Below are 21,777 nucleotides of genomic sequence, written 5' to 3' on the forward strand. Positions count from 1 at the left end.
CATCAAAACATTCCTGGGAAGAACAAACTCTGACAGTCTAAAGGAAATATCCTACAAGATGTGACAGCTCACTGGGGTCAAAGAGAAGCCAGGCAAGAATCCTCGACAGTTACAGGTGGGGCCTAGTGGTAAGAAAGGAGTCTTTAGAATCAAACAAATTTTGTTCAAATTCTGCCTCTTTTACTGGTAAGCTGAGTGGTTTTGACCAAGTGCTTTCATATCCCCAAGCTTTATAAGCATCATCTATAAAATGGAAATAATCATAAGTTCCATATAAATTTATTAAAGACCATGACAAGATACAACTAAAACTCCGGGAGTAGAATCCAAAGCAGAGAAGGGACAGGGATGTGCAGTCTGGAGAAGTGGGCAGCGGCAAGGCCAAGGGCAGCTGTAGACAAGCCATCCGGCCTGGCATCTGAGGTGCAGCCCAAGGAGAGGCAGCGCACGGCCCAGTGGACAGCAGCGACAGGAGTGACAGCCCAGAACAAGGATCCGATGGAACTGGCTCACTGGGTGAGTGTGCTGCCATTCCCTGAGCTCTGGCGGTAAAGACATTGAATATATTTTTATTTTCACATCTTCATTCTTTTGATATGAAACAGGCTAAAAATCTTCTAAAAACTATCTAGAAAAATTGCAGCTTAAAATGATCACTATGAGTTTATAAAACACAGATTTTGATATGGATCCTTAATTTCTTCGAGGCAAGGAAAGTAACACAGCTTTTAGACTAGCTTCTCAGGTTCAGTTTTATTTTAAGAGGCTTAAAAAAACAAAAGCTTTGGTGCTTTATAATGAAATAAAGGGAGTCTTTGTTTCTTACTCTGGCTTTGCAACTAACTCCCTTGAATAAGACAATTAATCACTCTGTGCTTCATGCTTGGCATGTGGAAAATGAGAATTAATATTTGCATCTGCTTTCTCCATGAAAATGACGTGAAGTAAATGGGAGACATGAGGCATTTAGCACCTATAATAATGTGGCAGATATTTTAGGTTGCATTTATTAATAATGTATTATTGATTTTGCAGAGTTTAAGCTCTCTTTTACTTTGAGCTATAAGAGAGATTATTGTCCCCATTACTCTCTCTCCCAAAAAAGCAAAAACAAAAACATAATGCAGTCTATTTTTCATAATGTTTGAGAAAATCAGCAAAGATATTTAAAGAGTAAGCCTTTTCTTAAACTTCTATTACTGTGGATATTGGCCAGTCCAGAAATAAATATCTCATTACATTAAAGTTAATAGTGGAAAATGAACCATTTCACCTAAATTTTCAAAAGTTATTAATACAGTGTTTTTAAAAAGATCCTCAAAACCATGTTTTGTTGCATACCCATTAGTATTATTTCTTGATCCAAAAGGATTAAAATAAGCAGCATCAAGGTTACCTATGATTGATGCTACATCATTCACTGTGAATATATATATATAGCCTTCAGGAAAAAAAAGCATGAAACCTAGAATATATTAATATTAAACAATAATAAATCCTTGTGAATGTTTCCAGTATTAAGGAGAAAAGCAGGAAGATTCAAAATCAGATTACAAAACAATATTAAGAAAAGGAAACAATTTTAATATCTACAAACTCTGAATTTATTTGTAATGTAGTTACAGTTTCTATTTTTAAAATAGCAAGTGCCTTGGTTATTTAAAGTTATTTTATGTTATTCAGTATTTTCACGAATATAGACATGGAATTTATGATAGATAAATTGGGCAGAATGTTTTCATTTGGAAGTATTCTGAAGGTCCCCTCCACTAAAATATAAATAAATATTGGATATAATATTTTTTTAAATTTTGGATTCTCAGGAAAGAGAAATTTCTAAAGATTGTCTCTATTTTATGAAAAAAAAAAAAGAAGATGAATATCAAGCTAGAAAGAGTGAACACAAAAGAAACTAAAAAGACTGATTTGTTCTGAATCTAACGTTCAGAGCATGACTGTGATTCAGAAACTTCAATGTTTCCAAAGCAGGGTAAACAACCGGAAAAAAATCTTTACAAGATACATTATATTAAAACTTTAAAACACTAAAGGTTAAGAAAAGAACTTAAAAGAAAAACAAATTAAAAATGAAACAACATACAAAGGATATGACAACAAATTTCTTATAGGAACTAAGGCAGATGGAAGACAAGGGACTCCTGTCTTTGCTTTCTTTGATCAGCTTACTATCCCTCAGGGCAGCTCACTGGCCCAGAACACAAGTGACATCACACTGACTGAACCTCACCTGATGTCCTCAGAGGACGACATCTGCAGCAGCTTTGGGCAGACAAGTCCCATCATCAGGGGTACTGTCTCTGTCTTCCTGAGAAACATATGCTGCGGGAAGTCAACTGATGTTACACTTTCTGTGTGCCAGTAACTCAGAAATTTGGTGGTGATTTCTCTTGGGAATGGCTCCTGAGACTCACCCACTTTGGTGCAACACGGACCTGGAATCATTGATTGAGGCTTCCCTGAGATACCTGCCCTTCCAGGTTTCCTTGAAGTCGTCTCTTGATTTCTTTCCCACTGTTTCCAATGGCTGTGTAAACTTCTAACACTTCAACATCTCTCTATTGAAATGCCTGAGATGACTGTTATTCTTTTCCTGCTCAAACCATGATTGAAACAATGACTTATTTTTTTAAGAAAGGATTTTCATATTGTATTAAAAATAAAATTCTACCATGAAAAAGATGAATTCCCATGAATAAACTTTACAAGAAGCATGTAGTTCCCATGTGACTAAAACATAACATTCCTGAGAGACACAGTGATGTCTTGAACAAAACTTTGCATCATAAATATGTTAATTCTCCCTAAATTATTAAGGTAGTACAATCTTCCAATATACAGATAAATGCTGGATAAGTTTTGGAAATATGTACATTGGCCCTCACATTTATATGGGAAAAAACAAATCCATATACACATAGCCAGAAAAACTCTAAAATTAATGAAAGGAACAGCTGGAAATATTATATATTTCCACATATTATAACATTTCATTATTAATATGCTCTTACTGCATACAACAGAGATAGATCCATGGTATAGAATATAGTCAAGAAACATACCTAAATGTATATGGGACTTTAGTATATGATCAAGGTGACATTTCAAAATTGTGTGGGAATTATGGACCAGTTAATAAATGAATAAAAAAAACAAATATGTAGCCTTCTAAAAAATAATTTCGGATATATTTCCATTTTGTCCCCAAATTACTCTTTTAATCGGGGGAGGATTACCTGCCACTTACGCCAGTTCATTTTAACATTCAACCAGAAAACATTTAGTGGACAACATCATTTGCCAGGATGTCTGCCAGAGCCTGAGAATAACGAGAAAGATGGCATGTGGTCCCATTCTCACTGAACTAAGAAGCTGGTTGGGGAACAGACGCATGAGCAACGCAGTTCAATGTTACGTGATGAATGCAGTGACAGAGAAGTGCACAGGGTACCAGGAGTCACCTGGCTACAGCACCCAACACCAGCGCCGCCAGCGTAGGCTTTCTGGATGCAGAGTGATCTGGTTGGCTCCAAAGATAAAGAAGAGTTAGCCCTACAAGTAAAGGACAGGACTTCTGGTGAAGGGCACAAGGGATGAAGGCAGGATGCAATGAGCTCTGGGAATACTTCTATTCTAGAAGGTTTTAGGGAGGAAGTAGTGAGTGATGAGGTAGAACCAAGTGGGTGTCAGCCACGGAGACCCTTGACAGTCACAGGAAAAAGTTGAAAGCAATTTTCTTTATTTTTTGTTTCAAATTTTTATTTTGTTATTTGTAGGGGTTTGGTACTTGAAAACAACACAATATTTACACCATCGAGCTCCTATGCCAAGTTTTGTTTATGCAGTGGGTACGTGGGAGGGAAACTCTTAAGTGGTTTCTGAATGACTGTTAATCAGAATCACCCCTGAGTTCTTGGGGAAAAAATACAGATTCTTTTTCTACTTCAGAGAGGATTTTTAAGTTCTCAGTTAATTATAATAATAAGTCCTCTTTGGGAATTACTAGTCTAGAGTCTCTGTTGTCATCAACCCTTTCTTCCATTAGAATCACCTGGAGAATATCTTCAACCTACAGATGTCCAAGCAGGTCCATCTTCAGGGGTTCTGGTCCTTCAATCTGAGGTAAAAAAAAATTCCCAGGTGACAGGGCTGAGGATAGCTGCTGAGTCTAAACTCTATTGTTGCATCAAATATTAGTTGTACTGAAAGAAGGGAGGGAAGAGCAGAAAGACATAGAACCACGCTGTTTAGAGCACCTGCTCCAGAGTCAGACACACAGGGCTTGAACTCTGCCAGTTATGATACATTCATCGGGCTACTTAATCTTTCTAAGCCTCAGTTTCCTCATTTTAGAAATGAAGTTGACGATATGGCTGGGATGTTAATGCAGGAAAAGTTCTTAGCATCATGCATGTTAAATGTTAGCTATTAATATTAAGAAAGTATTTTAAGCAGGAGGAAGTTTAAGTGGTGCCAAAAGGTGAAATGAGATTAAGCCTAAAGATTTCCAAGGAATTACCATCATGAAAGTGTGGTAATCTCAGCGAGAGCAGTTTTGCTACAGTGACAATGAGGAAATTCAGAATTTATTTGAAGCTCTATTTCTATATTAATTTAAATCTCCAGTAAACTACAAAATTGGACTATCTAACTTTACTGTCCAATACAAGGTCCTTCACATAACTTTAATATTATGTCCTTATTTTTACTAAGCACTAATAAATGAAATGACTCCATAAAAACATTTAACATTGTGCCCTCCGTTTTCAAAAAGAAGCATTATTTTAAATGGTTACCTGTGTAAGACCTGCGCATTCTTTTGTACGTAGATCTGCTATCGAGGACATCACTGTTAAGCTGTTATAATGACCCCTCCATTCTTTTTCTCCTGAGAGCTCAGAGTCAGGATCTCTTCCCTGGCAGAAGAGCATACCGAGCTCTGGGAAGCAGTACAGGCCAATGCAGGCATCAGCTTGATCTCAGCTCTTTCTCCAGACGACCCAGCCTGCCTCGTCTTGCCTCTTCCTTGTAAGCAGATCCTTCATTTAGGTTCACTCTTCCTCTCAGCATTTGCCTTTTCCTCAGCCTTCCAAGGCCTCTGAGGCAAGAACACAGGCTTTGGTTCCCTCTGCTCCCTGCCCTCGTTAGGACAGCTGTGTTCCCCACACCCAAGCTCCAACAGTGATCAAGCGAAGATACGTACCTAGGAGGTGCCATTTTTCGAGAAGCAAAATTGCCAACATTAAGGGAATAACAAAAAAAACAAAATAAAACAAAAAACCAAAACCCCAGTTTTGACACAGTAAAAGAACATTTGAAATGCAAGAATTTTAACTTGCAAAAAATGCATATGGGACTCAATTTAACATGTACAGAGTGATTATTAAGATGTACAATAGAAGAGAGGTTCCATACACTAACAGAATAGGCAGGTAATTTAAAAAGACACAAAAAGCTAGAGTTTAGTATTTGTCAGAATTCCTTATTCTGCAAAAATGGCTTACCTGGAAAAAAAATTCAGTTTGAAGCTGCTTGACCTGTTTACCTTAAGTCAGCTTTCCAAGACTATTTTCACAATGAAAGCAATTTGTCCATCAAATCTTGGACCAAAAGTTCAATTACTTCTTAGGATAAGCAAAGAATAAGCATCGGTTTCATTTCTTAAGTCAGTATTACACTTCTTAATAAGTGGCACTTTTGATTTTTGCTATTTGTTAATCAGAGCCATAAAAATCAAATCTTAGTAAGTCAAAAGTAAATTTGTGTTTGGGAATTCAAAGGGAGGCATTTTATCTCGATGAGACACAGAGTTGGTTACCTAATGAAATTGAACATTTGACTTGGAAAACAAGTTTTAAAGGAGTTAGAACACCACTCTGCATTGGCTAAGTATGCTTGTACTAAATAAAAAATAAATAAATGGATTCTAATTATCTTTTTCCATTTAACTAAAAATAAGCACCATGACTGGCCTTGAAAATTCAACCACACACTGCCATGACCAGTATGGCTCCATCAGTTGGGTGTCAACCACAAAGCAAAAGGTCACCTGTACCATTCCTGGTCAAGGCACATGTCTAGGTTGAGGGTTTGGTCACTGGTGGGGGCACATATGAAAGGCAACTGACCAATGTTTTTCTCTCACAGCGATGATTCCCTCTCTTCCTCCTTCCTTTACCCTCTCTCTAAAAATAAATAAAATCTTAAAAAAAGAACTTCAACCATATATCCAGTTGGACACTCTCTTGAAAACAAATGGAATTTGCTATGTATTTGTATGTCTCCAACCTTTAAGAATCAATTTCATTTGTTGGCATGAACATCAGTATGACCACCCACACCCTGTAGAAGGGTCTGATTCTACACATAAACTCCTTCAGGTCTTGCTTCAGGGTTATTACTGTACGTTCACTCATTCACTTGATTTTCTGAGCCTACCACAGATCTTTACCTGGGGACCCAGTATTTGCCCTTTGTGTCCTTTGAACTGGATGAGTTTTTTTAACTATTCCCTATATTCCTTACTCGTTTTTTTTATCCTCACCCAAGAATATTTTTTTATTGTTTTTAGAGAGATATAAACATGGAAGTGGGGAAGAGAAACATCAATTTAAGAGAAGAATATCAGTTGGTTGCTTCCCATACATGTCCTGACTAGGAATCAAACATACAACCTGGGCATGTGCCCTCACCAGGAATCAAAGCCACAACCTTTCGCTTCATATCACAATGCTCCAACCAACTGAGCCACGCTGGTCAAGGCTCTTTATTCCTTCCTTTGTTCTGCCTTTGGTTGATATACTTAGTATTCTTTTTGCTCTTTCCTGGCAATTAAAGACTAGACTTGCTACACTTCTGTGCCTACCATCAGCTCCTAGCATCAGAATGTAAATCACCCTGCTCAATTTGCTATTTACTGAGTATATGTCAAACTTTCCAACTGAGTGAGCAAGAGTGTCTACATTCACACACATACACACACACACACACACACACACACACACAATATATAGGGACTAGCAAAAAGATGCTGGTATAATAAGTCTTTGAAATCCAACTTTCTATTCCATATTTGTGTCCCCAGCCTCTCCCCTTCCACTTTATTTCTCCCTTTCTCTTCCTTTAAGATCTTACTCCATCAATTAGCTGTTCTCTCTTCCATCTTTAATATGTTCTTTTTTACTCTCCCTTTCAACTTCCTCATCATTAATTCATCTCCATCTCAAAGTAAAACTTCCAGACTGTTATTTCAGTTTTTAGTTTTGTCCTAATTATCTATACTAAAAAAAATAAAAAAAAAAAGCTTTAGGAGTCAGATTTAAATTCTCCTTTGTACTATTAGATACCAATTGATGTAAAGTCTAAATCTAAAATGTCATTCATATTTTTCTTTCTTTTCCATTTTCACCTAATACTTGTCATCAGTTCACGAGCAACTTAATTGATGACCCTGATGTGGTCACTGCTCTTCGGGGCACAGCTGGCCTTAGAAAGTGACTGTCACACGGGAGCAGACATCACTCCCTGCCATTCTGTTTCACCTCTCTGCGTAGGTCAGGCTTTTTGTTGTTTCATACTGCAGAGTTGAGGTCAGCCAATGACTTTTGATGAGGCTTCAGTGAGAGGTCACACAATGGAAGCAAGGTTTCCTCACCCACTGGATACTGTGGGAACATCATGCAAGGTGTTTTCAGTTCTGCTAGACATGTTTGAGACATGAATGTGGGAGAGGAAGAAACTTTCCTCTACCCTTCAAGGTTCTTTCTGTGGATCCAGTAAATAAATCTACATAAGGCAGAGTAACAAGAGGAAAGAATAAAATTTAATTACATATGTACATAATTTAAGCTGTTTATTAAGAAATAAGACACAAAGGGAGCCTTTGATCTTCACCCACTTTCCCCTGCAAGAGATTCAGACAGAGAATCCTGCTTTAAAAAAGAGATTTTAGGATGTCACTTTACCCCAGTTTGATTTAACTATGGTAAATAAGATGGTTTCGGGCAGCTGCCTGTTAGCTAGATAGCCTATGTCCCATTGTTTCGGAGTTCCCAAGCAAGAATTTTCCTGCCATGTGTGTTCCCTTCTTCCTCAACTACCTATACATTGCCCATTCTCACTTCTAAAAAATAAGACCCTGTCCACTCTTCCTTTCTGATTTGTCCTTGTCCAAAATGTCTTCTATGCCCAATGCTGCCTATGTGAATTCCTTACGTACATGTATTAAAACTTTTATTTTCTCCTGTTAATTTGTCCCCATTAATTTGCTTATTAACCCAGTAGAAAAATTTCGAAGGTAGGAAAAAAAGGATTAATTTTTTTTTAGCCTCCACATCCCATGTACCCAAGCAGTTCAGAGACAAAAAGTTGAAATGAATCATATATGGTATTCTGAGCTAAGGGAGAGGTAGGGTGCCGTGGGGCTTCCGAGAGGGGAAAGGACATTCACAGGACAATAAGAAGAGCAGATGTTCAATAACTAGATGTTTGCCCTGCTCTATAGATAGGTCATAAAAGTTATCTCTGGTAATACCTCTTATTATGGGCAGGGCCCCAAGTTTAAATTACTTAAGAGAGACGTAAAAGTTTCTCATAAGCTTGCATGGTCTCAACTGCTTTCGGCTTAAAATAATTCACATGCCAGGCACATCTTGGGGAGGCCTGTTCTGAATCCCTTCGTGAAAAATACAGTAGTGTCTAGTTCTACAGCTACAGCAAGGCTATCTCAGTATTTTCCAAAGTGTAGATTATTAGGTAAACAACTAAAGAACTCTATTGACTGGTTGGACAGCGCCCTGCCCCACCCCACCCCGCCACCGAGAAAACTTTGAGATTAACTATGTAGAGCTGTGTGACCCTCATCTATGTAGGCAGAGAAATGGGGGTTCTGTTTGTACATTTACAGACCAACAGCCTAAGAAACAGAGTGTTACATTAACTCTTTGAAAGTGAGGGGCTGTTTTATCTGGTTAAAGAGAAAACCACAGGCCCAAAATGGTATCACTTGTGCTAAAGCCCATTATACCAAATCTAGATTCACTAACTGACTGAACTGCAGTTTCCACCTTCACCAGAAAGGTAATCTTAATCAACCAGTCTGGAATGTTCTGGTCATCACCGAGTAAGGTCATCTGTCACATGGACCCTCTCCATCCTCCAGAGGAAGAAGAGGCAATCTGTATGATAAAACCCTTGCCTTTCCCTTTCCCTAGAACTCCCTATGCCCCAAATGTCTTGGTCAGAAAATAATCCTTTCTTTTCTTTTGCTAATAACTACCCTGTCACACCCTTCTTGCTATAAAAACCTTCCATTTGACTCAACCCCAGGAACACCCTTCCTGTTGCTAGGTGTGATGCTGCCCGATTCATGAACGGCTTGCTAAAACCAACTAGACCTCCAAAGTTCAGCAGCTGAATTTTTGTTCTATCACAACCATTGAAGAATTTTCAGATTTTGCTCTTTGGGCTCTGTTGGAAAGGCTTTGGACATTTGCAAAGAAGGAGCAAATACACTAGCAACACTATTATATCAAATAAAAAATACTCTGTCAAATGAAATCTTTTAAGCAATTTTTTTCCATAGATGTCCTTGGCAGATTAAAACATTACATTAAACTTCATTAAATTTGCATCCTGAGACATGTTCAATGCTCCCATGCAAGTCCTCATGCTCAGTTTACTGAGTGATAAAACTGACTGAAGATTTTTAGAACTTGGACAACGCAGGAAGTTGTACTAGTATTTCCCAGCATTGCTAGAAGGTGTCAGAGATTACTTAATGAAACCTGCCTTAAAGTGTGACCAACATGAACATCCTGAGGCAATTTTCTTTTGACAAGTTCCAGAAGCTTTTATTATAATGGAGATTCGGAGCAAACATATGAGGGCAGATGTCTACTGTAGAGGTTCCCTCAAAGAGTCATTTTGAGACATTTCTAAAGAGAAAAATAAATTTAGGGCAAATACAACTTGTCGAGTCTTATTGCCACCACAGAACAGTCACATTTTTATAATGTTGCTTTAATTGAAACCCTTGTCTTTCAACTGAAGATATTTCAGGCTATGTGGTTATAACAGTAAGTGAAACATCCTTTTTATCTTAAAGTATCTTCCAATTTTTATCAAGTATGTCTATTACACAGTTTCATTTGAATACTGGAGATTAAGAAATTAGTATTTTAATATAATTACATAGAAAATATTAGCCATACTGAAGCCCACTTGCCATATTTTTCTTTTCTTTTTTAAAATACATTTTATTGATTATGCTATTACAGTTGTCTCAATTCCACCCGCCCTTCCTTCCAGCAATACTCCCCTTAGTTCACGTCCAAGATTCATGCATATAAGTTCTTTGGCTTCTCCATTTCCTTTACTATTTTTAACACCCCTCTATTTTGTACCTACCAATTGTGCTTCTTAATCCCTGTACCTTTTCCCTCGTGCTCCTCCTTCCCCCTCCCTGCTGATAACCCTCCAAAGGATCTCCCTATCCGTGATTCTGTTCCTGTTCTAGTTGTTTGCTTAGACTATTTTTGTTTTTTAGATTCAATTGTTGATAGTCATGAGTTTGATGTCATTTTAATGTTCATAGTTTTGATCTTCGTTTTCTTAAATAAGTCTCTTCAATATTTCATATAATAAGGGCTTGGTGATGATGAACTCTTTTAGCTTTACCTTGTCTGGGAAGCACTTTTTATCTGTCCAGAAGATACAAGATACTAGAAACATTGTACATAGGACAATGATGTCTCAACCAACTTCAAAGTAGGCACCTTGGGACCTCACACTGTTCTCCCTATCGCCATCAGCTGCCCCATTGTATTTTCCTGAATTTCATCCCTTCCAAAGGCAATTTTAATTATGGGAAAAGCCAGTTTGAGAACGTACTGGGACTTGGAGGACCTGAGCCATCACATGTGCTGAAACAGAGAGTCTGCGTCACTGGCCACGCACCCGATCACGAGGTTCCCTATTAACAGAGGTGACTAAGGCATAACCACCAGCGTCCAGCTGAGGATTAGTTACACCCCCATTGCTCCTTTCCCTCTCCCTTAATCATTTGTCAAAAGCAAGGACCCTAAGTCTCCTGACAGCCATTCCTAATCAGAAGACACTGTTCTCTCACAAACACCTATACCCTGGACTCTGGAGCCCACCAGCAGGGTGACCCATTCCCCTGAGGGTCTGCTCCATACCCTTAAAAATCCCCCTATCATTTCCCTTGCGGCTGCAGTCTGCTCGGACTCAGCACCTGCTTGAACTTTCTTCAGTAAAAGCTTTGAACTGGTCCCCCCGACTCCTCTCTTCTTCTGGGCACAAACCTAACAGTCAGAAGTCTTGGGGCACCAAATCTGAGCTGTAGGGGAGCTCAGTCACCTGGGTCATTTGATGTTTCACCAAAAAACTCTGCACAAGATGTGATACATGAGTAAAAACCATTCTTGTTATATTAACAATGGCTGGACTTCTTCTGGACAGATACACACACACACACACACATATGTGTATATATATATATATATATATATATATATATATATATACACATTTCAGTAATATAGTGTAACAATCTCATCAAAATGTAACTTTAAAATTCTTAATGACTACACAGTGTTCCAAGTTCTATTGCATCATTAACCATTTAACCAGTTTTTTACTGTTTAATATTGTGCTTACATATCACTAAAGATAAGTCAAGTTATGTTTTGGTAACAAATAACTCCCGATTGCAGTAGTTTTAATAACCAAGTTTATTTCTCGTCACAATCCATGTTCACTGTGGGTTAGCCAGGGCCTCTGCTTCAAAACCCAGGATGATGCACAGCTACCATAGGTGCTCTGCTTCTATGAGAGAGGCAAAGAGAGAGCTCTATAGGATGTTGCTTGTGGGTAAGGAATGTTCTGCTCCTCAAACCGACTGGCCATGACCTGTCTTAGGGCCCCACTCCAGCACAAGGAGGCAAGGAAGTACAATCTCACCATGTTTTCCGAACTGTTGAGACTGTATTGTATTAAATTGTTCACAAGTGTATTAAAAGTGAACAAAGAACTGGGGAAAATACGGCAGCAGTTATGACCTAATTAGGATTTAATTATGAGTTAAGAGAAAACTCAAGTCCAGAAATGCTTATAATCTAGTTTAAGGAATCAGCTACTGAGTGGTCAAGACTCATATGTAATGGGATGGGCTGAGAGAGGTAGATTTGTTTCCTTTTTTAAAAAATTTTATATACTTAAATTCCCTCACTGCTCCAATTTTTTAGAAATGATTATCAACAGAAAAAGTTACTTAATTCATAAATCAAAGACTAAGCTTTTTATCATGAGTATTAAGTCAGCTTCAACTTCTGGTACATAATGTCCAACTTTTTGATTACATTCGATTACAACAGTAGAATATTGGTTTCTTTTAAGGTTATAAATTTAGCATATTTTTGTTCTTCTGGAAAAATTCTGTTTCCAGAGACAGAATGATAAAAATTAATATTTATCAAAAAGCCTCAAATTGAGCTTTATTCTGAGCATTCCAAAGCATCTGGCTTCTGTTCATTAACTTAGTTAAGGCTTAGTAGCTTTGGTTCTTAGTAAATTTACTGAAATTTGTTTTCTTGTTCTGAGAAATGTTTTTATTTGCTGAACATTTAATCATCATATTTTTTCATATAGAATTTTAAGATGTTTTTTTTTTTACTCTTACCTTGTTCTAGTATCAGCTTTGGAACTAAGTACTGAATATTTTTTATTGAAGCAAAACATATGGTGAAGTTCACACTGGGCCTTCCCCAGCCCTGGCTGGGTAGCTCAGTTGGTTAGAGGATTGTCCTAATAAGCCAAGGTTCTGAGGACGATCTCCAGTCAGGACATATAAGAGTCAACCAATGAATGCATCAGACTGAGCCTTTCTCATCTTCACTTCAGGTATAGCTATATAATATTTTTTGTGTAATTATAAAAGGCAATTTAAAAAGCACAAATATATTTTGAATAAACAAAAGTATTATCCATGATGCTATTAACCAGGGAAAATACAGTTAATTTTTGTCATATATTTTCTAGCATGAAAAAATTTTAAATAGTTGTAATCATATCATCAATTAAAAGAATGCATTATTCATCTTTTTACTTATAAACATTTTCTCATATTATGGACATATCTGAATCTTAATCTTACTTAGATATATTTCATTATACAATCATGCCAAATTATTTTCCTAGCGCTGAAAATTTAGGATATTTTTAGATTTGAATTATATAACAATTATTTTTAAAATTAATATTTTATGCATACATCTTTGGATATCTTTCTGATTATTTCCTGATAAAAGTCTTAAATGTGTGAAACAGGGGGTATATGTATTCTTAAGATTTCTGATGCTTATTTACAAATCGTTTTCTAAAAAATTTACTCTAATAGATGAGACTGTCTATTTCATTCTAGCAGGACACACTGAATATTGCTTTAAAAATTGTGTAAATTAAATTAATAAATGACAAAATAAATTATTTTAATTTTCATTTCTTTGATTAAGAATTAGAAGATCAAAATAGGCTCAGATTGCTTTAAATGCTATTCACCATTTAAGGAAGAAATAACACCAGTACTACATAAACTTTCAGCAAACAGGAAATAATAGACAACATTTTCCAACTTGATTTATGAGGCCAATATGCTAAGACTACAATACCAACACCTCACTGAGAGATAAGAAGAAAAGGAAATCCTTCATGATTGTTGGCTTAACAAATATTAGTTAATTAATTAAAACAATATTTAAGTAAGGTAGTACACCAGGATCAAGTGGAGTTTATGCAAAGACTGTTTTATATTTGAAAATCATTAGGTCTCTATCAGAATAAAGGGGAGATAAGCTACATAATTATATATTCAAAAAGCACTTTGGACAAAAAACAACATCTGTTTCAATATGAATTTTATATTAAAAACCCTCAGATAACCTTGAAATGAAGGGAGTTTCTTTAATATGACACAATGCAACCAACAAAAAACTACAGGTATTATTATGCTTGATGGGAAACAAGGCAAAGATGTTCACACTTATTACTTTTTCTCAACACTTATTTACTAGAGTTCTTATGATTATAATGAAGGAAACCCTATGAAATCCACCAAAAATGATTCTTTACAAAAACTAAAGTTAAAAAAAAATTTCACAACACCGAAGGCTGACAAGGGTATGGAGCAACTGAGACTCACACATGTTGCTAGCAATGTATAGTACAACTTATTTGACAAGTAATTTGGCAGTTCTTAAAATTTTACTTCCATCTATACTATGATCCAACAATTCCACTCCCAAATTCTGACCCAAGAGAAACAAAACCATCTTCACATTCAGATTTGTTCACAAATTTTCACAATAGCCAAGAACACTATACATGCTCATCAAAAGGAGATGAAGTAAGCGAAAGATAGTACATTTATGTAACACAGCTCTACTCAGCAGTGTAAGGGAAGGAACTACTGATACAACATTGCTTTGAACAGAAGAAATGAACCAAAATGACTATATACGAGATCGTTCCATTTATATAATGTCTTAAAAAAAAGTAAAAGTTACCTACGGAGATGGAAGTCAAAAAGCACATGGCTCTGTGGAATAAAATAAATTCCTGGGGTAATGGCAGTATTTTGTATCTTGTTTTGGTTTGCTGGTTACACGGGTACATGCAATCGCCAGAACTTACTGATTTTGTGCATTTTACTTTATATAAATTACAATATAATAAAAAGATTAAAGAGATACTCAATCCATTATTCAAAGAGAAATTCTTCTGTAAACACTGAGTCCATCTACAAATACCTACATTTATTAGACTTTTCAATACTTTCTAGTCCACTGAATCATGTTCATTGGAATTGTGCCCAAATAAATAGCACCCATCATCTCCAAAGGGTACATCTTGATAGAGTACAAGTATCTGGGTGCAAAAAATATGAAATGGCATTTTCCTTCATTTATGAAATAGTTTCTAAATGAGCTGGCAAATTGCTCTGCTGATTGGTTTTTATCTTACCCAGAGAGATTTTATCTAGGTACATTGTGTCCGTTGTGTTTTTTAAAAATAAAATATTTTCTCCTAGATGAGAACACTTTTATCAAATTGGATGAGAATACCATGCAGATATTTGGTGAGAGAGAAACTTCCTTTCTTGCAAAATAGTTCACGAAGCAGTTTTTAATGAATGTTTTATAAACACAAAGTGTGATAACATGGGGTATAACTAAGTAGCGGTTATACATTACAGAGGAGAGTCAACAAAATAAATCAAAGATGCACCTTGTTCTGTGTCTGCCCCAGTGGTTTCATATTTTGGATTAAGAATTTATACTTGAACTTCACAGAAGATAAAAACACCCATAAATACAGTTTTCTCACCAAATTTTCTTTGATACAATATAGGGGTTACATTTTCTAGACAGCAATTCATATAAAAGGCTACTTTTTAAGAATAAGTATTTGACTAGGGCTTGGATTTAGATGCTGTCTGCCACGTGGACTGATTTTCTTGGTCAAGACAGTGTGTCTTAGAACGCCATTCAGAAGAAAATTTGGGGGAGATAGACATGCATGTATGACAGTTTACAATTTCAGTTAAAAACAAAGCTGTCTCTAGACATTCCCACTTACCAAGTATTTCTGTAAGTTATTGGTTGACAATCATAGGGGAAAACAGAATTGGAGGTCGGGGAACTGGTAGGATGATAAAGTACAAGTGTTTTTTGAAGTGCTGTTTGAAACGTGACAAAGGAAACTGAAGTACAGTGAGCCTTGGAAATTCATTCTGCTTCTTCTCTGTGGTTAAAAGCAGGAACCTAGGACGCCAGGCGGAACGTGTCTTGCTTTATTCTGATGTGCTTAACTGTGACATAAAATCATAAGCAAAAATGCAACAATTTAACATGAGGTACTGCTTCAGAAACAGGGCAATACGCATTTCTCTCAGCGTGATGAAGAAGAAGAACTGTAAGTGAGAAATTCTCTTAGCTATCCCATAAAAACACATAAAGCAGATGATACCGAAAGCTATTTTTTTTCTTTTAAAATGTCTTAATGTTTTTAAATTAAAAAGTAAGACATTTATTGTAATCAGTGCAGCATTGCAAAAATGTGTCAGTAACCCTCTTTAGTAACCAAAGTTAAACCAGTGTCTCACATCAAATTCTCCCCGAAGCAAATCCGGAGACAATGCAGGTGTCGGTGATGTATTAAGGGTGGACTTCCAGGACAAGCCAGTAGGGAAATGGAGGAAATAGGATGCAATAGAGAAGTTCCCAGACCAGGCTGTGACTCAGGAGACATCCCAAGCTTCACCCTCTCTCTCAGAAAGCTCTGGAGTGTAAATTATACCTCAGGAGTGTGTCGGCCTGGAGGCCAGACTTCCTACTCAGCCCTGTACAAAGACTCACAGGGGACATATAACTGCCAAGTAGCTCCGGTTCTCTTAAAAATGATTTAGCTCCCGGGCACAAAGCTGTCTCCTCAATGTCACAGGTGAGTCTTAGCAGCAAAGCGTGCTGAAGCTGGGGAGGGGACACAAAGCTGACAAAAGGATCCAGGGCATCTAGATGGGGAAGGGACATTGCCTGCTGCCCCTGGGATCTATCCTTTCACATCTTTCTCTAGGCTCATGCCAATATGTATAAGTTCAGGGTGGGGCAGAAGTAGCTTTACAGTTGCAAGTATGCAAAACAGTTTATTCTTGTCTTATTATTTATTAATTATTGTATTTTTTATATAAACAACTATAAACCTACTTTTGCTCCACCCTGCATATACACATATATCTCCAGGCAAATGGGTTAACATTTGGAATATCTGAGTGAATTCTTTGTATTATACTTGAAACTCTCTGTGACCATTGCAAAATGTAAAATTGAAAAAAAACCATCATAGAGAGTTCGATCTACTTTTATACCCATTTACATGTCTGTATTATTTTCTATCATCTAAGCTTAGATTTGAGACTTCTATTCAAAGAATATATGACTTTTCTAATTGAATGAAAAATTACTTTCCAGAGTTGTTCCATCAGTTACATTTCCAGCAGTGCAGACAGTTCTCAAACCTCCAGAACTTTCCACCAACCTGATACTATTACACTTAAATGTTTGATATTCTGAGAACTATGAAACTGTATTTCGTTATTTTGATTTGTCGTCGTCGTCGGCAGCCGTCCGTCTCGAGAGACGATGGTGTAGCTTCTTAAGAGTCTATCTGCACCGCCGAGAATGGCTGTGCAGTCCGACTCGGGAGTGACACGGTATCTGTCTCCTCCCGTGTTGAATCGACATCTTGCGATGACGCTGGAGTGTCCTCTCCAGCGAAGCTGAAGCTACAGAGCCTGGGCAGGGTGATATGGAGGGTCTGCTGTTGCCCATGCAGCAGACCCCCCCTCTCTTCGCAGCTGAAGGGTCCAAGGGAAAGACGGAGTCAATACAGCTTGGCTTCAGGTGCGCCGCAGGAGTTGCCGGTGTTGACTACAACGTCAAACCGCCTTAGGGACTCTGGCTCCTGATTTTCTGTCGGGGTTTACTCCCTTAGCCTTTCCCCTGAAGAGGTATGCCGCAAGGCAGCGGAGGGTTTTTGGAGTCAGAGTTTTCCTTCTCTGATGTGCCCTGACTGGAAGATCGAACCAGCGACACTTAGCTCGCAGGCCGACACTCAATCCACTGAGCCAAACCAGCCAGGGCTCGTTTTTCTGTCTAGTCACTGGTTATCTATTAAGATAACCAGTGATTTTGATTTGTACTTCTCTGATTACTCCTATGTTTGAACATATTTTCATGTTTTTAGACACTCACATTTTCCCCATATTACTAGCCCATTTTTAATGTTTTCATTTTTGTCTTTTTTATTGGTGGATAGTTCTTTATGTACTAATCTTGATTTTATATATATGTTTAAAAAATGTGTACACATATTTGTTTTAAATTTTTTACATTTCGAGCATCTAAATCTGAACAAGTCAATACAACTCACCACTCATTATGCATGTGCTCAGCTGAGGCTCGGAGAAAGCCTGAAGCAGCACCATGGCCACTTTGCAGCTTCCTTCAATAGCACCACTCCTGGGAGATTTTATTGTTAATTATTATCAAAGCTTCATACTCCTTGATTCTAAATTATGCTGTAAAATACACTTAACAGCATTGTCAATCATGAAAATGCAATAGAATAATTTAGTTCTGGTTCTAGTTTTACTGCCTGGAAATCATGTTTAACTAAGACTCCTAGCAATTTGCGACTTGCTTTGGAATTGTTATTTTTTTTTTTTTTAAAGTATATGTCCCTTCTCCTGACACCTTTATGAACAATGACTACAAAAAACTTGTTTAAACATTGTGATTTTATTTTTGCAGATTTCAAGGGACTAAGAAACCCAGTAGAGTTGATTTGGAATACAAGCCCACTGATCTTTGTCTTTCCTAAAAGGTGTAAATGTAATTGCTAAAATTTAATGTCCACGAGCTGAATGACAATTTGCACAGGTCAGTAATGAACCTCTTCAACACTGTACTTCTACATTAAATGTGGCTTTAATGAGAGCCATTTAATGCAGTTCAGCTTGTCTCTCATGGCCATTTTAATTGGACTGCTTCTGCTGCTGTGAAAGGAAAGGCTACTGACAATGTTAGAGACACTGGGTTTACACTGCAGTACTCTGCAAGAAGATGTTGGATTTTAATTCGCATGTACAATCAGTGAAGTTTACTCATCATGGTCCTCTTTCAGAAGTGCAATTTAATTCCATGGTTGGACATACATACACAAGTGTCTCATTGTCAGTTCCATGACCTATGTTCCGATGACAATAGTCTTTCTCCCAAACAAAACTCATTTCTGCTTGTCTTCAGTGGCTTCTGGATATATCATGTCATTACCATATAGTTCTTTCCTCTTAAAGCAAAGCTTTCTACAGATGGCTACGAGTATTACATGAGACTCAAGTTAAATATAAAATTTCTAAAGGATGAACTTCATTCCAGAAACAGAAAGTACTATGATAAGTTTCCCCAGATAAAACTGTCCCATGCAGACCACTTTTTTTTTTCTTAAACTGATAACAACTGACCTTGAATTGAATACAAAAACTTTAACTTTTACTTCCTCTCCACATTTTATGCAGCTGATGGTGCACTTTACATCATTTTATATTATTCATCTATATTAACAGATTATGGCACATGTAATTATTGCCAATGTTTTTTAACTTTTAACTGGTAATTAAAGTGACTTATTTACCACCATTGCAATATTAAAGTACACTGAATTTGACTATATATTTACCTTCACCAGTTTTATACTTTTATATATTTTTTGCTGTTCTTTAGCTCTTTTCGTGTCAATTAACAAAACTCCTGTTAGTACTTCTTGTAAGGCAATTTTTGTAGTAACGAACTGCCCTAACTTCTGTTGTCTGGGAATGTCTTTATACCTTCTTTATTTCTGAAGGATAGTTTCTCTGAGTATGGTATTCCCGGTTGGCCTCCTTTTTTTTTTAACTTTCAGCATTCTGTCTGGTCTAAAAGGATTCTGCAGAGAAATCCATTGGAGCCTTATGAGGTTCCTTGTATGTGAGTCATTTTCCTCTTACTGATTTTAAAATCCTCTGCTTGTCTCTAACTTTCAATATTTTGATTATAATGTACTCTTATTTATGTTGATTTTGCTTGGGTCTTGAGCTTCCTGTACTTGGATGTCCATAATTCTCCCAAGATTTGGGAAGCTATCAGGTATTATATCTTTAAATCATCTTCCTTCCCTTCCTTTTTCTCTTATTTTTCTGAGACCCACCCATGACTGAAATGCTTATTCACTTGACAGTGTCCCACAATTCATGTAAGTTTTCTTTGCTTTTTTTCATTCCTTTGTTTCCCTAGTAGCTAATGAATAATCTGTTTTCAAGTTTGCTGCTTCTTTTCTCTAAATAATTAAGTTTGTTACTAAAGTCTCTATTGAGTTTTTTTCATATGTCATTGTATTCTGTAGCTTCAGGATTTGTTTGGTTCTTTTTGATGGTTTATATATATATTTAAACGTCTCATTTTGTTCTTGTATTTTTTTTTTTAATTTCATTTAGTTATCTACCTGTGTTCTCTTGCATTTTATTCAGTTTCTTTAGGATGATTGTTTTGAATTCTCCATGAAGCAAATCCTAGATAGCTATTTCTTTGCATTGGTGACTAGAGCTTTATAAGTTTTCTTTGGTGGTGTCGTATTTGCCTGGTTCTTTATGATCCGTGTAGCCTTTCATTTGTGTCTATGCACTTGAAAGTGTCATTTTCCCTTCCAGTCTTTAGTGACTGGTTTCAGCAGGCAAAGACCTTCTCCTACTTGATTCCTGGGCTGGTGGGATTACCTCTGAAACTGCCGTTACTGTGTTGGTGCTGGTTATGAGGTTGTCTCTGGGTCTGCAGTGAGGTGCATGGTTGATGAGCTTATTACCAGGGGCGCAGGTGGACATAGGTTCTGTCCTGTCTCTAGGTGGATGGGCTTAGCTCCGGTACTTGTTCAGTAAGGTGGCTGGGATGTGGGTCTAATTCAGGATCCACAGTTAGGTCCTCAGACAGCAAGCCCATTTCCAGGTGTAGAGGTGTGTGGTTCCTTCCAGGTCATTGGGACAACTGTAGCCTCATCACTCGATGGGTCCCTGTGTAAGCCAGATTTGCCAAGGACTGTGGTTGACAGGGGCTGGAACTGAGCCCAAGGCTATTTGAGGTTCCACAGCCAAGACTGAAGTCCACAGACTTGGTTCCAGAGAGTGTGTCCCCTGCCATGTCCCTGAGTAACCTGGACAGAACCCTGATCATGTCTAGAGGATCTAATGAAGTGCACATATATGTGCCTCTCACTTCCAGACCATTCTATCTAAATCAGTTTTGAAATCTTTCTAAATCCTAAAAAATAACGCACTAGAAATACAGTATGCCAAATTCTTTCCTTAGTTTCAAAGAACTAGATGAATACCATTGTTTTATTTAGATTGCCTCTGAATAAATTTATTGTCAACCTGTATATTTGGTGCTATAACCAAATGGGAGGACTGCTTACTAGATTAGAGAGTCTCCTGGTCAGAAACCATCATTCTGGAAACTGTTAAAAAGCTGTCTTCTAGCATGTCACCTTTTTTGCTATTATTTTATTTTATTGTAAGCTGCACAAGTTTACAACTTTCCTTCAATCTAACTATTCATTCAGTATCATTTGGAATTGACTACTTATAAACACTAATTACTAATTAAAACAGAGGAAATATCTAATAATGGAGGTACTCCTACACATACAGCACACACACACACTGTATATATTACTTAAACCCTGTTTATATTTATTTAATGTCATGCAACTATACAAATAATTTTCTTTTTTTGTTGTTAGATTGTTGATGCAGGTCTCTTTATTGTTGAATAACATTCATAGCCAGAAGCCAAAGGCTGCTGCTTTTTGTACAACAAAAGGATTAAAAAAAATTTTTTTTTGAAAATTTTTCTTTTGTGTGATCGCTCATTTTTGTTATTATTTGTTTGTTTGTTTGTTTGTTTGTTTTTAGAGAGCGGGGAAACGAGAAAGAGAGGGAGAGAAACATCACTGTGCGGTTGCCTCTCACTCGCGCCCCCAACTGGGGACCTGACGTGCAACCTAGTCATGTGCCCTGACTGAGAATCGAACCAGTGACACTTGGCTTGCAGGCCGACGCTCGGATTTTTAAAAATTTGATTAGTTTAAAAACGA

General features: G+C 37.1%; 1 pseudogene; it reads left to right on the forward strand.

Annotated features, from left to right (window-relative positions):
- Positions 1-348: 348 nt before the first annotated feature.
- Positions 349-21,777, forward strand: part of LOC150007891 (uncharacterized) — a 66,629-nt pseudogene continuing 45,200 nt past the window's right edge.

The sequence above is a fragment of the Furipterus horrens genome, unplaced genomic scaffold, assembly GCF_987537825.1.
Source record: "Furipterus horrens unplaced genomic scaffold, mFurHor1.1.pri manual_scaffold_6, whole genome shotgun sequence".
Classification (NCBI taxonomy): Eukaryota; Metazoa; Chordata; class Mammalia; order Chiroptera; family Furipteridae; genus Furipterus; species Furipterus horrens.